At 34.7% G+C, this 7,184-nt stretch overlaps 1 protein-coding gene across 1 annotated transcript in view; it reads left to right on the top strand.

Moving 5' to 3' along the window:
* Nucleotides 1-7,184, top strand: part of LOC106883643 (protein MTSS 1) — a gene marked incomplete at its 3' end in the record, with an annotated part of 307,187 nt that overhangs the window by 138,275 nt on the left and 161,728 nt on the right. The gene's annotated exons all lie outside the window — the stretch shown is intronic.

Here is a 7,184-nt window from a genome sequence, read left to right as displayed (position 1 = left end):
ATTGAAAATATAATCACCATTCAGTTCTATATTTAAGAGATGTGGAATTATGTACATTATTTACATTTGACGGATATTTGTCCTCATCTTCTTTGTTGTTAACACAACGTTTCGGTTGATATACTCTCCAGGCTTCATCAGGTTTGAAATTTCCCCCAAGACACCTGATGAAGGCTGGAGGGTATAAAGATCTAAATAAAGCATTAGCAACCTTTTTCAAGAAGTAGGGTGCATGAAATTTGACATATTATCAGGCTGGCCACACTACTAAAAGAAAAATTCAGTGTAATTTTTTTCATTTAGGTGTACCATTCAGAAAGTCCCGCCAGTCACCATTTATCCATTTCTGATCAAGATCAAAATCTTCTATATTCAAATATTAGATATCAATGAATTGCTGAAAGCATGTTATGACAATAGACATTCTTTTAAAATACAACTTAAAATTATTTCTCCTTCACTTTTCTTTTTTATTTAAGAAACTTGTGAAATTTATTTCTGACACATTTGGCACTTATTTAATGATAATAGGCATTTAACCTGGTTTTCCTTGCTAATTTTCTCGGTATTCTTTGGTAATCTAATTCACCAAAATCGCCACCACCACCATACAGTTCATTGTGTATGGGACCTTAGTGAAATTCGGTTAAGTTTGAGTCACAGCAATTTCTCTCTCAAACAAGACAAAAAAAGACCCAAGGAGACAATTCTGGTGCTGCTTGACCATTTGCCAGACTTCTTTTTTTTTATGTTTCAGTGGGGGGAAACAAACAAACCGAAGTTACCAGTTATTCTTGAACTTTAATCATTATCAGACACTCGTTTGTCATCATTTAATGACCAATTTAATGTCTAGATTATTCCAAGGGTAATCCAATTAATGATTCACATTCACAGTTTATTTATATATTTATTTATTGCTCACTGAGAATTGCAATGTAATACCATTAATTGTGAGGTCAGGGGAGAATTGCATGGCGCTGTGTTGTTTTTTTTCTTTAATTTTTTTTATATACATGCAGCTGAGATTTTTATTTGCAATCCAAGTTACAGACATCATCAGGGCATCTGTCTTCTGTCCTGTCAGGATTCAATAATATAAGTACAAGTCAGCCTGCCTATGTGGTTAAGAAGTTTCCTTGTCAACCACATGGCTTCAAGTTCAGCACTATAGTGTGGCATCTTGTGTAAGTGTCTCCTACTATAGCCCCAAGCCAACCAAAGCCCTGTGAGTGGATTTAATAGACCAAAACTCAAAAAAGCCTGTCATCTGTGCATGTGTGTGTGTATCCTATTCATCCCCCTCTCCTTTTCTTTTTCATATTCTTTTCCTTATCAGGTTTAGATATTTACCCACTCCCATATATTATTTCTTCATACAACATTTCTTTTTTTTCCCCCTCTAACTTTGTGCTTTCCACACATTTTCAATCAAATCTCCTGCAAGTTCACACGGGATCCTTTGACAACAATGTAACTTCATTTGGTTAAGGTATCTTTGGCCCAATGAGTAGCTGGGGATTACCCCTCGTTTGGGTAATTACTGTTTCCGAGGCTCTACTTGCTAGGAAACATGTAGCCTGGATTTTATCTACGCCATTCCATAATTTTGGAGTTTTATTCGAATACACAGCAACCCCAGCTGCTAACTGTAAACTATTAAATAACATTTTTCAGCTTATCGAACTTCAATATGGGAAAAATTTTACCACCTTCTCTGTCAATAAACCACTATTGTTCCTGAAAGTTGTTTTTATACCTTCTATGGACGGCTTGAAACTTACTAACTTCCTACACCTGGATCCCTGGATCTTACCTTTACATATATACATGTGTGTGTACACGCACATGCACACACACACACGTGTTCTACCTGTAGTGAATTTACCATCGAAGGGGAGAGAATCTTTCCTACATTAAATTCCGTTACATTGAAGTATATATTTAATTTTTAGTTTTTAATTGTTTTATATATATACATATGTGTGTGAGTGTGTGTGTGTGTGTTCATCATAAAATAAAATTCTTAAAGTTTTACCCAGTGATAGCTGTGTCTGGTCCCATTTCATCCATTTGGAATCTTCAGCATGGTGTGTGTGTGTGTGCATGTGTGTTGTGGCATGGCATGGCATGGTAGTTGTAAATGAACATCATATAAGCAATGCCATTTGCTTTCAATCCATTGTGAAAACATGTCCAGCTATGAGGAAATGCTACCTTACTTGGGAACAGGTGAAGGTTGACAACAGGAAGGGCATCTGACTGTACGAAATGTGCCTCAACAAATTCCATCTACTCCATGTAAACATGGAAAAGCAGACATGAAAACGATGATGATGATGATGATGCCAAGGATGTTTCCAAACACTCAAATGTTATATTGAATTAAATATATTCTCTTAGAAAAGTTGATCTTGGGCCTAGACAAAAGGTAGTATTTAATAATGGGTAACAGAGCAGTGAGGTGATTAAGTAGCAGAGCCTTTGGAGTGTTGGAAAGAATGCTTTTCAGTATTTGTTCTGATCCTCAGTGAGCTGAGTTCAAATCCCACAGGGATCAGTTTTGCCTTTTAGTCCTTTCAGGGTCTGTAAATATCTGTTCAGGATGGTGGAATTGCTACAGTTTCAGTTAGAATATTTTGTGGTATATGCTCTTGTTTTCATTCTAGGTTCAAATCCTGTCAAGGTCAACATTACTTTTTTTTTTTTTGAGGTCAATAAAGTACCAGTTAAATATTTGGGTCCATTCTATCACTCATTGTCTGTCTGTCTCTCTTACACTCACACGTACACACATATATATATTCATGTGTGTGCGCATATATATGTTTGTGTGTCTGTTAAATGATTTGTTTTTGACATTGATGCACATAGAGTTGATTAGGCAGTTGGTGTTACAAGGCCGATTAGTTAACACATCACAAAGCTTATACGAATTAATTCTATTTGATAAGATCATTACCGATCCTTACTCTTAACAACTTCACTGCCGGGATGGAAAATCAAAACAAAACAAGAAAGAAGACAAGAAGTCAATTCTAGTGAAATGGAAACCCAGAAATCATAGATGTATCAAGTGGCTTTCAGGAAAGCATTCAAACTAATAGTTTGAGCTATCCAAAAATATAGACTGATGGTGGTGGCCATGTTTTGTTTTTGTGTTAATTTTTGCTAGTTTATTGATTTGTGTACAACTTTGCATTATTTAGTTGTTTTTTATTTTTAAGTTTATTTTTATCTTTTTTCTAACCTATTTATTTTATTATTTGAAGCATTTAAGTTGCAAATCGATAGGCAGTTTGTTTGGGTTTTTATTTATCTTTTTGCTTTTTTTTCTTTCTTTTTTTTTCATAATAATCATTTTATCAGGATTATCAATGATTGATCTCTGTGTGTGTTGTTGTAACTATACAAATATATATATATATTTGCATATATCTATATATATATATATATATATATATATATATATATATATATATATATATATTGATAGAAAAGGTAAGACAACAAAAGAAAGAGACCTTGATATTATGTAAATAGAAGAATTTATCTGTAAATAATACATGACAATTATTTGGTAGCCATAATAAAACTCTGAGTTTCGGATGCTGGGGCAGAAACCCATGCCGCCATCTCTTCAGTTATCTGGCCATCAAAGAATGCTATGAAAATGACCGTTAAACAAAAGGAAATTACTGTGTGGTTGACTGTTATTAAGACAAGAGAGGGGAGGCAGTAAAGGTAAGGGAGTAAAAATGTCCATAGTATTCGCGTAAGCACACCAGTGCATACATACACATGCGCGTCCGCACACCCACGTACATGCGCCTATATACACTCATCCACCCTCACTTGAAACACACATACTCACCCACACATCTGCCAAAAAATATATATGTATGTGTGTATATATATATATATATAGATAGCTAGATAGATATTAGATGTGTGTGTATACTCTTTTACTCTTTTACTTGTTTCAGTCATTTGACTGCGGCCATGCTGGAGCACCACCAGCATGTAATCTTTTCTGAGAAACAATTGTTTAAAAGAGCCATGTAGTGCAACTGCAGATTACATTTTGGAGAATTTTAGTTATTATTATCATTAGAAGTAGTAGTAAGGTGGTGAGCTGGCAGAATAATTAGTGTGCCATGCAAAATGCTTAGCAGTATTTCATCCATCTTTATGTTCTGAGTTGAAATACTGCCATAGTCAACTTTGCCTTTCGTCCTTTTGGGGTCGATAAAATAAGTACACCCTCCCTTAAAATCTCAGGATTGTTGTGTTAGTAGTAGTAGTAGTAAGGTAGTGAGCTAGCAGAATTGTTAGACTGGTAGTTGTAAATGGGCATCACTGCCATACAAGCGAAGTTGTCTGTTTCTAGTCTTCAGTGAAAAACATGCCTAGCTATGGGAAAATATCTCTTTGCTTGGAAAGTGGTGAGTGTTGGCAACAGTAAGGGCATCCAGCCATAGAAAATTTGCTGCCTCAACAAATTCCATCAGATCCATGTAAGCATGGGAGAAGCAGACATTAAATGATGATGATGATGATATGCCACCCATCCCATTTTTGAAGCTAGCATATAATGGGAAGAAAATGAATAGTATTAATTTAGTATTAACCTTGTATAGTAATCATGAAATAAAAAAAGAAAATTTATATATATATATTTTTATATAGCAAGTATGGGAGACAACTCCAAGCATGTCTTAGACTTATTAGATCTCCACAGCAAAACAGATTTCACCGACCTTATAATTGCTACAAAAATGGATTAAAATAGTCTCATTGCTTAAGTATTTTTAATTAGATGGAGGCAGGGTTGTGGATAGCATGTCTGAGTAATTGCAGTGATTAATTATCTTGTTTTTGCTTTTGTAATTTTTTTTTTTTTAGCATATACTCTTAAGCCTTTTGTTCTATACTTTACCATTTCTACTTCTTAGCTGCCTTCAAGATCTTTCATTTCAATCGCTCCTTAAAATATTTTAAACTGTACTACAGTAATTTCGTTCTTTGTATCCAACAGTAAAATCAAGATAATTGCAATAGAAAAGTCAACTTTTGACCCTAATCTTCTCAGAAGGGTCATTATCTTGCCAAAATGCTGCTGCTCAACTTCTTACAAAGGATTTAATTTTAAATTGACCTCTCCCTCTCCCTCTCTCTCTCTTCGTTTTTGTTTATGCTTTTATTCTTTTACTTGTTTCTGTCATTAGACTGTGGCCATGTTGGGGCACTGCCTTGAAGGGTTTAGCGAGACAAATCGACCCCAGTACTTATTTTTAAGCCTGATACTTACTCTATTGGCCTCTTAGCTGAACTGCTAAGTTACTGGGACATAAACAGACCAACACCAGTTGTCAAGTGGTGGTTGCCAAACACACACACACACACACACAATGGGCTTCTTTCAAGTTTTATGTTCCAAATCTACTTGCAAGGTTTTGGTTAGCCCAGAGCTATAGTAGAAAACACTTGCCCAAGGTGCCATGCAGTGGGACTGAATCTGGAACCTTGTAGTTAGGAAGCAAACTTCTTCCCACTGCCTGGCAACTTAGGCAAGTGTTGTTTACTATATTTGGGCTGTCCAAAGGCTTGTAAGTGAACTTGGTAGACAGAAACTGAAAGAAGCCTGTTGTGTGTGTGTGTGTGTATTTTTGTTTTCACATCACATAGTTGTTGTGAAAACCTGTCTGGCCATGGGGTAATATTACCTTGCTTGGTAAAAAAGGTTGAGATTTGGCAACAGGAAAGGCACCCAGTCTTAAAAAATCTGCCTCAATGAATTCTGTCCGACTTATACAAGCATGGAAAAGTTGATGTTAAAAAGATGACAATGATATGATACTGAAATCAGTGTTGGGTTTCTTTTTATGTATGTCCCAAATTTAAAAGATTTAAGGGAACTAAAATGTCAACACTGTTGCCTTGTATACTTTGATTTGATTAATGTTTCCACAAAAGGCAATAAATCTGCAAAAGTCTTTTGCTTTCAACCATTTATGTTTGTTGTGGCATTACAGCTGTGTCTCTGGTTTCTTGTAGCTTGTTTCTGGTAAATAAATAACAGCAGAAAAACATTTGCTATGATATGTAAATTCTTTTACACCTTGAATTGAAGTAGCTATGACATCATCGGAACTTTGCCTGTTGATTAAAATAAGTGGTATCAAAGTACCATCCAAATATAAGAATTCAACATTTCTACATTTTAACCCTTTTGATACCAACCTTCCTGAGACCACTTCTGGTACAATGATACAAACTTTGTTTTAAAGTGATTTAAATTAATCCGTTAGCATTTAAACTGGCCATATTCAGTCCAAATATTCTTACCTGCTTTACATTCATACTGGCCAGATCCTACCTCTCACACCTATCCCACAATGTCATTCTAAAAATAAACAATCTTGAAGCTATGAGGTAATGAATGATTAATTCAACAATGTGAATAAATAAGCATTAGATTTGACAGAGTAATCTAAGTTATCTCAGATTGAATTGCACTGCTATCACTAAAAGTAGGACACAATATTGACGCATAAGACTTTAATATACTTGGTAGCATATTATGATTGCAAAATGAAATACGGTGTCTCTACCAGCAATTAATAAAAAGTAATCTCGATGTTAAAGAGTTAAAATTTCCCATTTCACGTGAATTTATGTTTAACATCAGCTTAATAATGACTAAGTGATTTTACTAAATTCTTCATTATCTTAAAAATTAATTGCAACAAAGACTGTGTATTTCAACATAAATATGGTAAACAAAAGGTTTAAAATGATCCATAATAACCCACCCAACCCATCTAAACTTCATGTTTATTTATGTTTTTTAATGCCAGCTTAAATATGGTCAAGTTATTTTACTAAATTGTTCAATTCTGTGAAAATTGATTGAAACAAAGGATGTATATTTCAACAGAAATATGGCAACAATAGGGTTAAATGCCTTAACACTAAGCTATTCTCATTTTCAATAGTGGTATTATTGTATTGCTATTGCTTTGAACTGCCTCTCTGCCAAGATACAGCTAAACAGAACGTTGTAATACAAATGTGTTGCTTTGTTAATCCATTTCAGTGTCTCAACTCACTCCTACTCACTTTTCTCTCTCTCTCTCTCTCTCTCTCTCTCTCTCTCTCTCTCTCTCTCTCTCTCTCTCTCT

This window comes from Octopus bimaculoides, chromosome 9 (assembly GCF_001194135.2).
Source record: "Octopus bimaculoides isolate UCB-OBI-ISO-001 chromosome 9, ASM119413v2, whole genome shotgun sequence".
Lineage (NCBI taxonomy): Eukaryota > Metazoa > Mollusca > Cephalopoda > Octopoda > Octopodidae > Octopus > Octopus bimaculoides.
This window is presented reverse-complemented; position numbering and strand designations above follow the sequence as displayed.